Source organism: Artemia sp. Qi Xiang Cuo, chromosome 8 (assembly GCF_049724085.1).
Source record: "Artemia sp. Qi Xiang Cuo chromosome 8, ASM4972408v1, whole genome shotgun sequence".
NCBI lineage: Eukaryota > Metazoa > Arthropoda > Branchiopoda > Anostraca > Artemiidae > Artemia > Artemia sp. Qi Xiang Cuo.
This window is the reverse complement of record NC_142801.1, coordinates 37,634,682-37,652,281: the sequence shown is the minus strand read 5'-3', so window position 1 is coordinate 37,652,281 and position 17,600 is coordinate 37,634,682. Positions and strand designations below refer to the sequence as shown.

At 34.3% G+C, this 17,600-nt stretch overlaps 1 protein-coding gene across 1 annotated transcript in view; it reads left to right on the top strand.

Annotated features, from left to right (window-relative positions):
* The window catches only part of LOC148949371 (uncharacterized), a 196,019-nt gene that overhangs the window by 89,671 nt on the left and 88,748 nt on the right, over nucleotides 1-17,600 (top strand). Inside the window, exon 2 of the mRNA XM_089092936.1 lies at nucleotides 6,583-6,661. The gene's annotated coding sequence lies outside the window, so the exon portion shown is untranslated. The remainder of the gene's footprint in view (nucleotides 1-6,582; nucleotides 6,662-17,600) is intronic.

Below are 17,600 nucleotides of genomic sequence, written 5' to 3'. Positions count from 1 at the left end.
AACTCTTGCATTTAAATGAACGAAATTCAAAATGAACTTTGAAAAATCTAGAGAATGTAACTGTGACACGGTAAACCACAACAAAACACTACTGAAATAATCCAACTCTTGCATTTCATCGAAAGAAATTCAAAATGAACTTTGAAAAATCAAGAGAATGTAACAGTGACCAGGTAAACCACAACAAAACACTACTGAAATATTCCAACTCTTGCATTTCAACGAAAGAAATTCAAAATGAACTTTGAAAAATCAGGAGAATGTAACTGTGACAAAGTAAACCACGACAAAACATTACTGAAATATTCCAACCCTTGCATTTCAACGAAAGAAATTCAAAATGAACTTTGAAAAAACAAGAGAATGTAACTTTGGCAAAGTAAACCACTACATAACACTACTGAAATATTCCAACTCTTGCATTTAAATGAACGAAATTCAAAATGAACTTTGAAATATCAAGAAAATGTAACTGTGACAAGGTAAGTCACAACAAACCACTAGTGAAATAATCCAACTCTTGCATTTCAATGAAAGAAATTCAAAATGAACTTTGAAAAATCAAGAGAATGTAACTGTGACAAAGTAAACCACTACATAACACTAGTGAAATAATCCAACTCTTGCATTTCAACGAAAGAAATTCAAAATGAACTTTGAAAAATCAAGAGAATGTAACTGTGACTAGGTAAGCCGCAACAAAACACTACTGAAATATTCAAACTCTTGCATTTCAATGAAAGAAATTCAAAATGAACTTTGAAAAATCAAGAGAATGTAACTGTGACAAAGTAAACCACAACAAAACCCTACTGAAATATTCCAACTCTTGCATTTCAATGAAAGAAATTCAAAATGAACTTTGAAAAATCAAGAGAATGTAATTGTGACAAAGTAAACCACGACAAAACACTACTGAAATTATCCAACTCTTGCATTTCAACGAAAGAAATTCAAAATGAACTTTGAAAAATCAAGAAAATGTAACTGTGACAAAGTAAGCCACAACAAACCAGTACTGAAATATTCCAACTCTTGCATTTCAATGAAAGAAATTCAAATGAACTTTGAAAAATCAAGAGAATGTAACTGTGACTAGGTAAGCCGCAACAAAACACTACTGAAATATTCAAACTCTTGCATTTCAAGGAAAGAAATTCAAAATGAACTTTGAAAAATCCAGAGAATGTAACTGTGACAAGGTAAACCACAACAAACCACTACTGAAATATTCCAACTCTTGCATTTCAATGAAAGAAATTCAAAATGAACTTTGAAAAATAAAGAGAATGTAATTGTGACAAAGTAAACCACGACAAAACACTACTGAAATTATCCAACTCTTGCATTTCAACGAAAGAAATTCAAAATGAACTTTGAAAAATTAATAGAATGTAACTGTGACAAGGTAAACCACGATAAACCACTACTGAAATATTCCAACTCTTGCATTTCAATGAAAGAAATTCAAATGAACTTTGAAAAATCAAAGAATGTAACTGTGACAAGGTAAACCATGAAAAAACACTACTGAAATATTCCAACTCTTGCATTTCAACGAAAGAAATTCAATATGAACTTTGAAAAATCAAGAGAATGTAATTGTGATAAAGTAAATCCCGACGAAACACTACTGGAATATTCCAACTCTTGCATTTCAACGAAATAAATTCAAATGAACTTTGAAAAATCAAGAGAATGTAACTGTGACAAGGTATACCATGACAGAACACTACTGGCACATTCCAAATCTTGCCTTTAAATGAAAGAAATTAGAAATGAACTTAGAAAAGTCAAGAGAATGTAAGTGTGACATGGTAAGCCACAACAAAACACTACTGAAATATTCCAACTCTTGCATTTCAATGAAAGAAATTCAAAATGAACTTTGAAAAATCGAGAGAATGTAAGTATGACACGGTAAACCGCAACATAACACTACTGAAATAATACAACCCTTGCATTTCAACTAAAGAAATTAAAATGAACTTTGAAAAATCAAGAGAATGTAACTGTGACAAGGTAAACCACAACAAAACACTACTGAAATATTCCAACTCTTGCATTTCAACGAAAGAAATTCAAATGAACTTTGAAAAATCGAGAGAATGTAACTGTGACAAGGTAAACCACAACAAAACACTACTGAAATATTCCAACTCTCGCATTTCAACGAAGGAAATTCAAAATGAACTTTGAAAAATCAGACCTTTGGAGGGGGAGGGGCCGGGGTAGGGGGTCGTTCTGTGTCTCAATGCACAAAAAAAGTATAAAAAATGGGGGGAGGGAGGGGGAGGGGAGGAGGGGAGGGGAGGAGGAGGTGAGAGGAGGAGGAGGAGGGAGGAGGAGGAGGGGAGGGGAGGAGGGGAGGGGGAGGAGAGGAGGAGGGAGGAGATGGAGGGCCGGGTGGTCCTTTGGGAGCCCGGGGGACCTTTGAGGACCGGGGGCTTCCTTCGGGGTTGGGGTAGGGGGATCGGAGCCCTTGGGGGTTGGGGTAGAGGACCTCACAACACTGTTCAAATGGAACTTGTGTATTATAACGACCACAGAGTTTCACCCTCAAAATCTCTTCAAAAATCATATTTTATAATGTCTCTAACTGTTTCGTCGAAATAATTCCATCACCTGTCTAAAACAGTTTCGCCAAAATTATCCCTAAACGTAATTCAGCGTGTTCCTTTTGTTTTTGGCATCTCTGCACTAATGCATTTCAAATTAATAAGAAACCTGATTCCCGCGCTAAAACAATTCATTGCTAAGATGTTTCTTGGAGAATTGTTTCCATGGCGTTTGGTTATTAATATCTTTTGGAGTTCGACCAAAAGAGTTGTTTCCGAGGCAAAGACATTAATGACTTGGATCTATTCCTGGAGAATCGTTTCTATATGAAAATTTTTAAAGTCTGACAGATGATGTCATTGGTTGGTTGATCTGTCAAGAAAGGGGAATTAATTTGTTGTTTCTAAGGGGAATTATTGATTCACGATAGGTGAATTGAGGTCGACAGCACAGGTGTTTCAAATTCCTGGACGGCATAACATTCGCATCGAGCAACAACAAGAAGGAAGTGTCATTGACCTGCCCCCATTAGACTCAATAATCCATGAACGGGACAAAGTTTCTGTTTTTCAAATTCTCACTGACAAAATCCATAAAAACATCAAATAAATCGAACAACACACATAACCATCCATGAAAACAACCATAAAAACAGACATAAATGTGACAAAGTTCCTGTTTTTCCAAGTGAGAAAATTCCTGTTTTTTCATTCTCAGTGAGAAAACCATAAACCACCTGTTCTCCCTAGGGACTAGGCCCATATAGGGGGTGCAAAAAGGCTATAGGGGGCAGCTGGGGTGTGGGGTGGGTCTGGTACCCCCCCTTCTACTGTTGTTCTTAAGTAATTGAGGCAAAGTCGAACTTCAGCGTAAAAAGAACAAGGACAAGGAATGGACAGCCCCCCTCCCATATACAGCATAATTTTCGTTCGTTTTAAGTTATAATGTTGCTCCGTACTTTTAGCTGATATAAGTCCTTAGTTCAGTTAAAGTTTTTATTTAATTTCTCACCGTTTTTAAAATAATACTAGAACCCCCCCCCCCCCCCATGGGCAACATTTTCCACGAAACTCTTTTGCCGGAAAAGTTTCTCCCCTCAGAAAATTATTCCTTTGGATAATCCCCCCCGCAGAAAAACTTCTCCCGGAAATTATTTAATACTTCTCAATAGCAAATATTTCATGTAAACAACGGGCAACTTGCATAACTTCTAACCCTTTCTTCTGGGACTCTGGGGGGTCTTGCCATTCCCTGAGGCATAGTTATTGGACCTTTCAACTATGGTGAATCAACTGTCTCAAAATTCTGAACGGACGTCTTTGAAAAAAAAAGTGGCGTGGGAGGGGGGCTAGATACCAACCAGTCTTTTTGGTCACTTAGATAGGGTACTAGAACTTTTGATTTCTGTTCGAATGATCCTTCTCCCGATCTTCTAGGACCGTTGGTTTGGTATGATTACCGCTGAGAAAAAGAAACAAATAACGCGCATCTGTGATCTTTCTTCTGGCAAAAATAACAACATTACACGTTTTTGCAGATAGAAGCTTTAAACATGTACAGTAGGGTTCTCAGATACGCTGAAGCTAATGGTATGATTTCCATTAAGATCGCACGATTTTTTGGGGGTGTTTAATAAATTTTTTGAAAATCAGGCTAATTTTCTCCGGCTTGTAGCTATTGGTCGGTAATAATACATTTAAAAAATTCAATCAATTTGGAATTCGTATAAAATACGATTCTTTGGGTGCATTAATTTTTACCAAGATTTGTTTTTAGAACTTCGGTTACGATTGAGCTGAGCCGCTCACTGCTTAAAGTTCATTACCATTATTTGTTTAATTATGAAATCATGGTGGTAATGTTGAGAGTTTAGCTACCTGTTTTCTTTACTTTTTTTTTATCATTAACAGTGTAATAGCTATACCTAAGTAAAGAGAGAATTGGGCTCTATGTATTATTTGTTTTTACCTTTTTTTTGTCTTTTCATCAACGCAATTCGTATATGAAGGAGATAGCAGAGAAACCTCAAAGAGGGCTCATTCGATTTGAAGTCAAAAGCTCTAATGTCCTTTTTAAGAGTCAAAAGTGATTGAAGGGCAGGCAGGACTCCCAGGCCCCATATTCTCCCGAAGATATCTGACCAAATTTATTAGATAGGCATTTGGTTCAGCATAGTTGAAAGGTCAGATAAATATGCGTCTAGGGATGACACCTCCCAAACAGTGGTGGCTCTGGTCTATCTTGTTCCCAGTCAATAATATTGATATGCCCCCCCCCCTATCTCCCAAAACATTTTAGGCAAACAAAAAATTTAAGAAACTTTTTATTTATTAACAAGATTTTCACTTATTTTAATCTGATTTTTTTTTACTTTAGCCCCTGAAATATTATTGACTATCTCGTCCCAATTGATTGCTTCTAATTCTTCGCGTTCTTTGCTCATTAACACTAAATAATTTAGTCGCTCCTGGACCATACTCGATCCGAGGTACGTTAATATTAATTTTTGCTGACTAAACGACCGCTTATTACTGGCTACCTAAACTTCAATCGCTAATAATATTTGAAAGTCAGCCCTTACGTTTGCGAAGACCCCTTAATCTCCATATTGCACAATTAATTCTAACACACAGGTAAGTTTTTTTTTTACGAAATGTGTCGGTGTTTAACTATTTTTTTTTTTATATCTTGGAGTTCGTGGGACCCCCGCTTTATTTTAATAGAAAGGAAATTTCAAAATTTACGAAGTGATTGTAACCGTTAGATTGTTTATTTGAAATTTTACGCCCCCAAAATATCTGCGCCTGGGTCAAGTACCCATCTGCCCCCTAACACCGCTTCTGTCCGCACAACCCTTGGGGCAAGGGTTGTAAGTTATATAATTCGTCTGTTGTTTACATATAACATATTTTATTGGGAAAGGAGAGTAGTTTTGATCCTTGGTATCCAAAAAGGCTAATGATATTATCGTCAAACTTTCAGGGAATGTTGAGGAGAGTGTTGAACTAAATCAAAACATAATACATACTTGCAGGTTGTCAAAAGGGCACATTTCAGGTACGGCTTAGGGCAATGAGTTGGAACTTCCAGGGACTAATCAAGAAGAAGATCAATAGACCAAAAGACAGTATATGTACGCTATTACTACTACTGTCAATTGTCTAATCACTTGAACTTTTGATTTCCAATCAAATGAGCCCCTTTAAAAAAAAATACAACTCCTTGTTTACGAAGTGCCTTGGTAAAGAAAAACAAACAAAAAATACATTTTGCCCACATCGCTCTTTACTTAGGCAGCGCTATTGCGCTGACTATGATCTTGGTTTTGATCGAGATTTTTTCCTATTATGATAAATAAAAAACCCATAGCTAGAAATAAAGATTTTTTTTCAGTAAAGTACAAGCCATGATCTGGTCTTTAGAGGGGCGTTAGCTCTACTCCTCTTTATGGTAGCTTCTGATGGTTTTTAGTTTAATTTAATTAGTTACTGTACTTTCTGTTCGTTTAATTTAATTAGTTACTGTACTTTCTGTTCGTTTTGGGTTTCCTATATTTATTGAAGTGATGTATGGTAGTTTTACGCATGAACAATAATTTGACTTTATTTCTGCTCGTCCCTGGTTTGATATTTTAAACCTAGATATTAAAACCTCTTTGGTTTTTTTGAAAGCTTCTTTTCTGGATGTTTTCTTAATCAATAGTCTAAGAAAGAATCATGGCAGCTAGTTTGCCATTATTTTTCCAAGTTCAATAAATTAGGAATATGACTTCGAAATGTGAAGACTAAGTGGCCTCTTCTTTTTCTATTAATAAAATTGTTTCAACGAAAGTAATTTGCCCTCGTCATGCTCCTCAGATGTAAGACACGTCCACATATTCCATGTGTATTAGAGATAGTATAATTACCATTAGTTCCTCAACCATCATTTTCATTATCCCGCTTATTAGAGCAAATATGTTAATAAATCAATTCTTTTCAATTATACATAAGCAATTTAATTCTATTCTTATTTTAATTTTAGCCAATAGAACTGTTGAGTTCGATTTTTGGTAAAGAAAATGATTTGAGACTGACACAGGACACAGGACAAGAGAGACTTTGTAAGTTATTTTCTTAAAGCTTTAAAAATGTAAATATTTTCATGCCAGTAGTATTTTGTACAGCATTAATTAACGGAGGCTGCCTATAGTAAAGACTACAAGGCTTCAATTTTTTTGTATTTTTTTTCTTGAGCCACTTCAAATGCAAGGGGTGGTCCCATAAACGTCGAAGGGGGCTCATTTGGAAATTGGAAATTCTAGGGCCCTTTTCAGAGTCAAAAGTGATCGGAGGGCAAGTAACCCCCCACGCCCTAATTTTCTCAAATGCATCCGATCAAAACTCTAAGATAGCCACTTTCTTCAAAATGTGTCAATGGTTAAGAACTTTAATTATAGGTTTGATATCCCCCCCCATCATACCTCGGGGCAAGGTTTGTAAGTTATGCAAGTTGCCATTGTCAACAAATAAGGTTTTATGGAACGATTAAAGTCGTATAAACTTCGGAGGAGGCTCATTCAATTTGAAATCGGAAGTTCTAGTTCCCTTCTTAAGAGTCAATAATGATCGGTAGGCGACCCGCACCCCACTCATGCCCTTTCCCCCAGATACTTTCAATTAAAATTTTGAGATAGTCATTTTGTTCAAAACTGTCTGAAGGTCAAATAACTATGGTTTCAGGTTTGATAAACACCCCAGCCCTCGGGGCAAGGGCTATAAGTAATGCTATTTACCCTTGGTTAATACATAATGGTTTTATGGAAGGGGTGGTCGTATAAACTTTGGAGGGGGCTCATTCGATTGGAAATTGAAAGCTCCAGTGCTTTTTTAAGACTCTAAAGTTATCGGAAGATAGCCAGCTCCCCTGTCCCCCTTTTCCCTCAAATTTATCAGATCAAAATTTTTAGATAGTTATTTTGTTCAAAATATCCAAAAGTCAAATAAATATAACTCAGAGGTTGAGAAATCCCCCACAGCCCCCGGGGCAAGAGCTGTAACTTATACAAGTTGCCCATTGCTAACTAATAAGGTTTTTGTGGAAAAGGGGGTTGAATAAAATTTAGAGGTGGCTTTTTCGATTGGAAGTCAAAGGTCTTGGTTCCTTTTTTAAGACCCAAAAGTGATCAAAGGGAAACCACCCTTCACGCCCTATTTACCCAAATGCATCCGGTAAAAATTTTGAGACATTCATTTTGTTCAAAATAGTTCTAGGGCCAAAAAAATATGCTTTCGGGATTGAAACCCTCTTACGCAGCCCCCGGGGCAAGGGCTGTAAGCTATGGAAGTTAATATACAGTGTAAGTTGTTAACATGTAAATATTTTTTATGGAAGAGGTGGTCGTACAAATTTGGTACCACTGAAAATTCTGATGGGTAACTTTGGGCAAAAAGGGGCATGGGAGGGGGACTAGTTGTCTTCCAATCTATTTGGTGACTTAAAAAGGGCACTAGAACTTTCAATTTCCTTTCGAAGGCACCCTCTCCCGATCTTCAAGGACCATTAGTTTGATACGATCACCCCTGAAAAAAACAAAAAAACAACAAGAAACAAGTAAGCAAGCATCCGTGATCTTTCTTCTGGCCAAAACATGCATGAAAAAAGGGTAAAATTCAATATTCTCGTATATAGGAGCTTGAAACTTCTACAATAGGCTTGTTGTACCCCTTTTTCAAAAATCAGGCACATTTTCTTAGGCTCGCAGCTTTTGATGGGTAACACTGAACTTGATGAACCTTATATATTTAGAATCAGCATAATAAGTATATTCTTTTGATATAAAAAATGTGTTGTTTTTAATTTCAGTTTCTAAGGAACTGAGTCACTCTCTACTTACAGTTTGTCACCACGAACTGTTTGAAAAGACAAAAAAAATCATTTTTTTTTTAAATGGAAGACCGACACCTCTATTTCGGGAATGTGTCCTCAGTTTTTGGAGCAATTTTTGTCAATATCCCGAGAATTTGGATTTTAAATTTGATGTCTGTGTACAGAACGAAAATGCTACATTAGGTTGTGAGTTGTTGCACCAATTTTCCCGCCAATGAAGAAAAACAAAAAGAAAACACATTTTTTCTTCAATATTATAGTAGAAGCTTATTTGAACACTAGTTGCATGGAATTTGACCAAAGTTATAACTAAAATTACATAATAAAAATTATATCATTACATCCGTGATTCTTTGTTTATTTTTTTCCTCGTGGAGAAAAAGAAACATTAAAAAATTGCTTGGGTAACTTGAAACAGTTAAGCCGTTTCGTTCTTCTTTTTTTTCCTGTTTTTTAAAGCAAAAATAGAAATATAATAAACCAGCCGACATTGGAACATATTATATATTCCTCATTCTTTTTTTCAAAAGAAAGAGTTCAAAATAGAAAAAAAAACATCCTTGATAAACGGATAACCTCTTCGTATTTTCCTTTCTCACTTTTTTCTAGAAAAACGAAACAGAATCAGTGCTTTAAAAACAAAAACAGAAATAACACCAATACTTCTCAATTAATCACTAGGTAAAGGTGTTTGATAAATTTTCCCATCTCTAAGTGTCCTGGTAAAGGAATAGTTAGTAGAAGTTCGGCTACAACAGTTTCCCACGTATCGTCGCTATGGCACTGGCCTTGTTTGGCTGAGAAAAGGTTTACGGCTGTTTTAGTTTGTTGTCATTCTTGCTTTTTCTTCGGCTATTCTACATTGGACATATTGGAGATATATCGAGTTTGCAATTGTGGCTCTGAGGTTAGAAATAAGTTACTGAAAATATGAATATGATTTAAAAAAAAGGGGAAGTACCTAGAGATTTTAGAGAAACCTTAATTAAGCCACTTTATAAGAAAGGTGATAAAAGTGAGTGTGGTAATTATCGAGGCATTAGTCTGTTCTCTGTAGGTAGCAAATTACTTAGTAATATGATACTTTTTAGACTTAGAGATGATGTAGACAATGTTTTAAGAGAAGAACAGTGCGGTTTTAGGAATGATAGAGGATTTGTCGACCAAAATTCCACTCTCAGGTTAATAATTGAGAAGTCCCTGAGTTTTCAAACACCTTTGATCCCCAGTTTTATAGATTATGAGCAAGCGTTCGATTCTGTTGATAGAAGAGCTTTAGTAAAGGCTTTATCGTTGTACTGTATACCAGACAAGTACATTAAAATGATTAGTGTTATGTATTAGAATAACACTGCTGCGCTTAAGGTAGGAAATGAGGTTAGTAGCTGGCTTTGTATTACATCAGGAGTTAAACAGGGTTATGCTCTATCCCCCTTTATATGGATTCTTTTGATGGACTTTGTCTTAAGGAGCACAGGAAAGGCATGGGAGACCACGGAATCAAATGGGGAGGAAAACGTCTCCTGGACTTCGATTATGCGTTATGATTTAAGCATCCTAGATGAAAGTGTGAGCAAAATGAATGAACTTTTAGAGGGTTTGCGAGTTCAAGGTGGTAGAATAGGTTTGAAAATTGATGTTAAGAAGACAAAGTCACAAAGACTAGGAATAAGTGAAGGTGAAAAGGTGACGTTGGGTAATGAAAAGATTGATCTGGTGGACAGCTTCATTTACCTTGGTAGTATTATTAGTAAACATAATGGGAGCAATGAAAATGTTAAAAGTAGAATAGCCAAGGCTCAGGGTCTTTTTTCACAGTTAAAAAAAAGTTTGGAAGAATAGGAAGATAAGTCTGCAAACCAAGATTAGAATATTGGAAGCTACAGTGATGACAATGGTCAAATATGGTTCTGAAGCATAGGCGCTCAGAGAAATGGAGGAAGGTTTGCTAGATGTTTTCCAGAGAAATTGCCTAAGGATTGTTTTGGGTACCCGGCTGACTGACCGTATTTCAAACAATAGGCTATACGAAAAATGTGGTTCGATACCGCTCTCTAGGGCTATAATGAAAGAAAGGTTGAGGTGGCTAGGGCATGTTGTGCGGATGAAGGATGACAGATTGCCGAAGATTGTTCTTTTCGGCCAACCGTCTAAGGCTAAACGGAAAGTAGGTCGTCCTCGTCTGGGGTGGGAGGACGTCATAAAGAAAGATATAAAGGAAAGTAGGAGCTTCCTGGGAGGCTGTAAAGAGGGAGGGTTTGAATAGATTCGGATGGAGGAAGAGCGTAAATAGCTGTGTTGGCAGTAGAATGGGGGGTACCAGCGCGAACAGCACCACGTGGTTTATGGTTTTCTCAGTGAGAATGAAAAAACAGAATTTTTCTCACTTGAAAAACCATGAATTTTGTCACATTTATGGTTGTTTTCATGGATGGTTATGTGTGTTGGTCGATTTATTTGATGTTTTTCTCGGATGTCAACATCAAATTATGGATGTTTTATGGTTTTTGTCAGTGAGAATTTGAAAAACATGAATTTTCTCACATTTATGTATGTTTTCATGGTTTTTGTCAGTGAGAATTTGAAAAACAGGAACTTTGTCACATTTAAGGATGACAACAGCAATTCATGTTTGTTTTATGGTTTTCTCAGTGAGAATGAAAAAACAGGAATTTTCTCACTTGAAAAACCATGAATTTTGTCAGGCCCTCCCTGTGCCCCAAAGGCCCTCCCCCGGCCCCCCTCCTCCCCCTCCTCCCACCTCCTCCTCCTCCTCCTCCTCATCCTCCCTCCTCCTCCTCCTCCTCCTCCCTCCTCCTCCTCCTCCCACCTCCTCCTCCTCCCACCTCCTCCCACCTCCTCCCTCCTCCTCCTCCCTCTTTCTCCTCCTCCCCTCTCCTCCCCCCCCCCCATTCCCTCCCCATTTTTTATACTTTTTTTGTGCATTGAGACACAGAAGGGACATCCCACCCCCAACGGTCCCCCCAACACCCCCCCCCGGCCCCCCCCCCCCAAAGAGTTCCCCTCTCCATTTTTTTTTAATACTTTTTTATGGCTTTATTATATCTTTTCTGAACAAGTTCCATTCATAATGTCATTCCTAAACCCATTTTCCAACCTCAAAGAGTCCCCTCCCCAATTTGTAAATACTTTCTTGAATTTTTTAACATGGTATTTTTTTAACTTTTTTACGTATCTTAAAATGACAGGAAATATGCTTACGGCTCTACCAATCATACTCTGTGTTTGTTCATGGACACGACATGGCTTTCCCACTGGTACTCTACGGCAGGTTATCGACACTACCTAGTTTATTGCATTCATTAAATCAGCATTTTTTACGCAGTGGAAGGATAAACACACAATTCATATCTGTAAAAAAGTGAGGATGAATTATTCGACGAACGTATGTGCACATGATAAAATCATTGTCGTATTGAATACTGACAAGGAGAAATACCTGAGCTATGAAACGAGTGCAAGCGGTAACACTATTGGAAATGTATGCATGCGTTGTCATGACAGCGAGAAGTTAGATTTCTTTGGAGTACCCAAGAATTTCAATTGTGTAAACGGTGGATATTCAAGAGTATCATTACCAGAGAAATTAGTGTTCAAAGAGAATGCAAACTTAAAAATAATTGTCGATGATCGGGGACAACTCCTTGCTAGGGCTTCTGGTAACACATTACCTGTTGATAAATCCTATCATCCTCTTTCCGGTATTAGCATTTTAAAGAGAACAAGAAGAAGACAAGCATACTCCTGCACCAACATCATAAATCATATCTTGTCAATGTGTCAAAACTGCCATCTATGTAAAAATAATGTGACAATAGACAGTGAAATCGCAGGCAGAATAAAAAGGACATTAGCAGACAATATCATCAATGAATATAAAGATGAATTGACGGAAAGTGAAGCGCAAGTGTACTAATAATGTGTAATAATGTATTTAACGTATTTTTATATTAATATTCTACATGTCATTATTTCATTAAAAATATTTTATGCATTATTTTGTTAAGTATTCATTATTTTTAGGGTTTGGAAGAACGTTAACGTTCATAATATCTATTAAAAAGGTCAGAGATGAAAGAAAAAGAATTTTTAGAGATAGAGATGCTACTAGCAGACTCAATTTTTCACTGAAGATAAAAAAGTTCAAGTTCTCATCGGAATTTTATCAAAGAACACAATTCATTTCTAATCTCTACAGAGAAAATAAAAATCTTCCACTTCAGTTCTTTATTTCACAAAGACATAAATAAATTTAAAGTTCAATTCTAAATTTTTCGGTGGAAGATAGAAAAAGTAACGAAGACATAAAGAAATTTAAAGTTCAATTCTAATTTTTCGGTGGCAGATAGGAAAAGTTATACTATGATTTTGATTATTTTCAATGAAGGTAAAAAGTTCTAGTTCATTTTTAAATTTTCTCAACGAAGTGAAGAAAAGTTCAAGTTCTCTTCGGAATTTTACCAAAGAACACACTTTAATTCTAATTTCTCCAGAGAAAGCTAAAATCTTCCACTTCAGTTTTTTATTTCACAAAGAGATAAAGAAATTTAAAGTACAATTCTAATTTTTCGGTTGGAAGATAGAAAAAGTAATACCATACTTATGAATATTCTCATGGAAGATAAAAAGTTCTAATTCAATTTAAAATTTTCTCAACAAAGTGAAGAAAAATTACAGTTCTCTTCTGAATTTTACCAAAGAACGCACTTCAATTCTAATTTCGACAGAGAAAACAAAAATCTTCCACTTCAATTCTTTATTTCACAAAGACATAAGGAAATTTAAAGTTCTATTCTAATTTTTCGGTGGTAGATAGGAAAAGCAATACCCTACTTGTGAATATTTTCACGGAAGATAAAAAGCTCTAGTTCAATTTAAACTTTTCTCGACGAAGTCAAGGAAAGTTCAAGTTCTCTTCGGAATTTTACCAAAGAACACGCTACAATTCTAATTTCTCCAGAGAAAACAAAAATCTTTCACTTCAGTTCTTTATTTCACAAAGACATAAAGAAATTTAAAGTTCTATTCTAATTTTTCGGTTGGAAGATAGAAAAATCTTCCACTTGAGTTGTTTATTTCACAAAGACATAAAGAAATTTAAAGTTCAATTCTAAATTTTTTTCGATGGAAGATAGAAAAAGCAATACCATACTTATGATTATTTTCACGGAAAATAGAAAGTTCTAGTTTAATTTAAAATTTTCTCAACGAAGTGAAGAAAAGTTCAAGTTCTCTTCTGAACTTTACCAAAGAACACGCTTCAATTCTAATTTCCCCCAGAGAAAACATAAATCTTCCACGCCATTTTTAAGTTCACCAAGACATGAAAAATTTAAAGTTCAATTCTAATTTTTCGGTGTCAGATAGGAAAAGTTATACTATGATTTTTATTATTTTCTATGAATGTAAAAAGTTCTAGTTCATTATAATTTTCTCAACGAAGTGAAGAAAAGTTCAAGTTCTCTTCTGAATTTTACCAAAGAACACACTTTAATTCTAATTTCTCCAGAGAAAACAAAAATCTTCCGCTTCAGTTGTTTATTTCACAAAGACATAAAGAAATTTAAAGTTCAATTCTACATTTTTCGGTGTTAGATAGGAAAAGCAATACCGTACTTGTGAAATATTTTCACGGAAGATAAAAAGTTCTAGTTCAATTTAAAATTTTCTCAACGAAGTCAAGAAAAGTTCAAGTTTTCTCTTCTGAATTTTACCAAATAACACGCTACAATTCTAATTTCTCCAGAGAAAACAAAAATCTTCCACTTCAGTTCTTTATTTCACAAAGAAATTAAGAAATTTAAAGATCAATTTTAATTTTTCGGTGGTAGCTAGGAAAAGCAATACCATACATGTGAATATTTTCATGGAAGATAAAAAGTTCTAATTCAATTTAAAATTTTCTCAACGAAGTCAAGGAAAGTTCAAGTTCTCTTCGGAATTTTACCAAAGAACACACTACAATTCTAATTTCTCCAGAGAAAACAAAAATCTTCCACTTCAGTTCTTTATTTCACAAAGACATAAAGAAATTTAAAGTTCAATTCTTATTTTTCGGTTGGAAGATAGAAAAATCAATACCATACTTGTGAATATTTTCACGGAAAATAAAAAGTTCCAGTTTAATTTAAAATTTTCTCAACAAAGTGAAGAAAAATTCAAGTTCTCTTCTGAATTTTACCAAAGAACGCACTTCAATTCTAATTTCACCAGGGAAAACATAAATCTTCCACGTCATTTTTAAGTTAAACAAGAGATAAAGAAATTTAAAGTTCAATTCTAATTTTTCGGTGGCAGATAGGAAAAGTTATACTATGATTTTGATTATTTTCTATGAAGGTAAAAAGTTCTAGTTCATTTTTTAATTTTCTCAACGATGTGAAGAAAAGTTCAAGTTCTCTTCGGAATTTTACCAAATAACACACTTTAATTCTAATTTCTCCAGATAAAACAAAAATCTTCCGCTTCAGTTGTTTATTACACAAAGACATAAAGAAATTTAAAGTTCAATTCTAAATTTTTCAGTTGTAGATATGAAAAGCAATACATTAATTGTTATATATTTTCACTGATTATAAAAAGTTATAGGTAAATTTAAATTTTAAAAACGAGGTAAAGTACAGTTCAATATTCCTACAGAAATTAATAAAAGAACAAAATACAACTATATTTTCTCCAGAGACAATAAAAATATTCCACAGAATTTCTTTATTTCACAATGACATAAAGAAATATAAAGTTCAATTCTAAATTTTTCGGTGGCAGATAGAAAAAGTAATACCACACTTGTGAATATTTTCCCGGAAGATAAAAGTTCTAGTTCAATTTAAAATTTTCTCAACGAAGTGAAGAAAAATTCAAGTTCTCTTCTGAATTTTACCAAAGAACACAATACAATTCTCTATTTTCTCCAGAGAAAATAAAAATCTACCAATTCAGTTCTTTATTTCACAAAGACATAAATAAATTTAAAGTTCAATTCTAAATTTTTCGATGGCTGATAGGAAAAGTAATACCATATGTGTGAATATTTTCCCGGAAGATAAAAAGTTATAGTTCAATTTAAAATTTTCTCAACGAAGTGAAGAAAAGTTCAAGTTCTCCTCTGAACTCTACCAAAGAACACACCTCAATTCTAATTTCTCCAGGGAAAAAAAAATCTTCCACTTCAGTTCTTTATTTCACAAAGGCATAAAGAAATTTAAAGTTCAATTCTAAATTTTTCGGTGAGAGATAGAAAAATTAATATCATACTCGTGAATATTTTCACAGAAGATAAATACCAGACATGTGAATATTGTCCTGGACGTTAAAAAGTTCGAGTTAAATTTAAAATTGGCTCAATGAAGTCAAGTAAAGTTTAAGTTCTATACTTAATTTTAAAAATGAACAATATACAATTATAATTTCACAAGAGACAAAAAAATTATTCAACTTCAGTTCTTTATTTCACAAAGACATAAAGAAATTTAAAGTTAAATTATAATTTTTCTGTGGAAGATAGAAAAAGTAATACCATACTTGAGAATATTTTCCCAGAAGATAAATACCATACATGTAAATATTTACCCGGAATATAAAAAGTTCTAGTTCAATTTTAAATTTTCACAACGAAGTGAAGAAAAGCTCAAGTTCTCTTCTGAATTTTCTTAAAGAAGTGAAAAAAGTTTGCCCAATTCTGAATTTTACCAATGAAAATGAAAAAGCTCCCACTTCAGTTCTTAATTTCTCAAACTAGGTTAAGTTAGGTTAGGTTAGCCCACGTACGCGTCACTTAGGTTAGCTTAGGTTAGGTGAGAGACAGGCAAAAGTTAGGTGTATGATTAGGTTAGGTTAGGTTAGATTAAGTTAGCTTAGATTAAGTTAGGTTAGGTTAAGTTAGGTTAGGCTAGGCTAGCCTACGTACGTGCACGGACGTATGCTAACCAATCCAAACCTAACTTAAACTAACCTAACTTAATCTAAGCTAACTTAATCTAACCAAACCTAACTAAATCATACACCGAACTTTTTGCCGGGCTCTCACCTAACCCAAGCTAACCTAAGTGACGCGTACGTGGGATAACCTAACCTAACTTAACATAGTTTGAGAAATTAAGAACTGAAGTGGGAGCTTTTTCATTTTCATTGGTAAAATTCAGAATTGGTCAAACTTTTTTCACTTCTTTAAGAAAATTCAGAATAGAACTTGAGCTTTTCTTCACTTCGTTGTGAAAATTTAAAATTGAACTAGAACTTTTTATCTTCCGGGTAAATATTTACATGTATGGTATTTATCTTCTGGGAAAATATTCGCAAGTATGTTATTACTTTTTCTATCTTCCACCGAAAAATTAGAATTGAACTTTAAATTTCTTTATGTCTTTGTGAAATAAAGAACTGAAGTGGAAGATTTTTGTTTTCTCTGGGGAAATTAGAATTGAAGCGTGTTCTTTGTTAAAATTCAGTAGATAACTTGAACTTTCCTTGACTTCGTTGAGAAAATTTTAAAATGAAATAGAACTTTTTAACTTCCGTGAAAATATTCACCTGTATGGTATTTATATTCTTTGAAAATATTCACGAGTATGATATTAATTTTTATATCTCTCACCAAAAAATTTAGAATTGAACTTTAAATTTCTTTATACCTTTGTGAAATAAAGAACTGAAGTGGAAGATTTTGTTTTCTCTGGAGAAATTAGAATTGACGTGTGTTCTTTGGTAGAGTTCAGAGGAGAACATGAACTTTTCTTCACTTCGTTGAGAAAATTTAAAATTGAACTATAACTTCTTATCTTCCGGGGAAATATTCACAAGTATGGTATTACTTTTTCCATCAGCAACCGAAAAATTTAGAATTGAACTTTAAATTTCTTTATGTCTTTGTGAAATAAAGAACTGAATTGGAAGATTTTTATTTTCTCTGGCGAAATTAGAATTGTATTGTGTTCTTTGGTAAAATTCAGAAGAGAACTTGAACTTTCCTTCACTTCGTTGAGAAAATTTTAAATTGAACTAGAACTTTTTATCTTCCGGGAAAATATTCACAAGTGTGGTATTACTTTTTCCATCTGCCACCGAAAAATTTAGAATTGAACTTTATATTTCATTATGTCATTGTGAAATAAAGAACTTATGTGGAAGATTTTTATTTTCTCTGGAGAAATTAG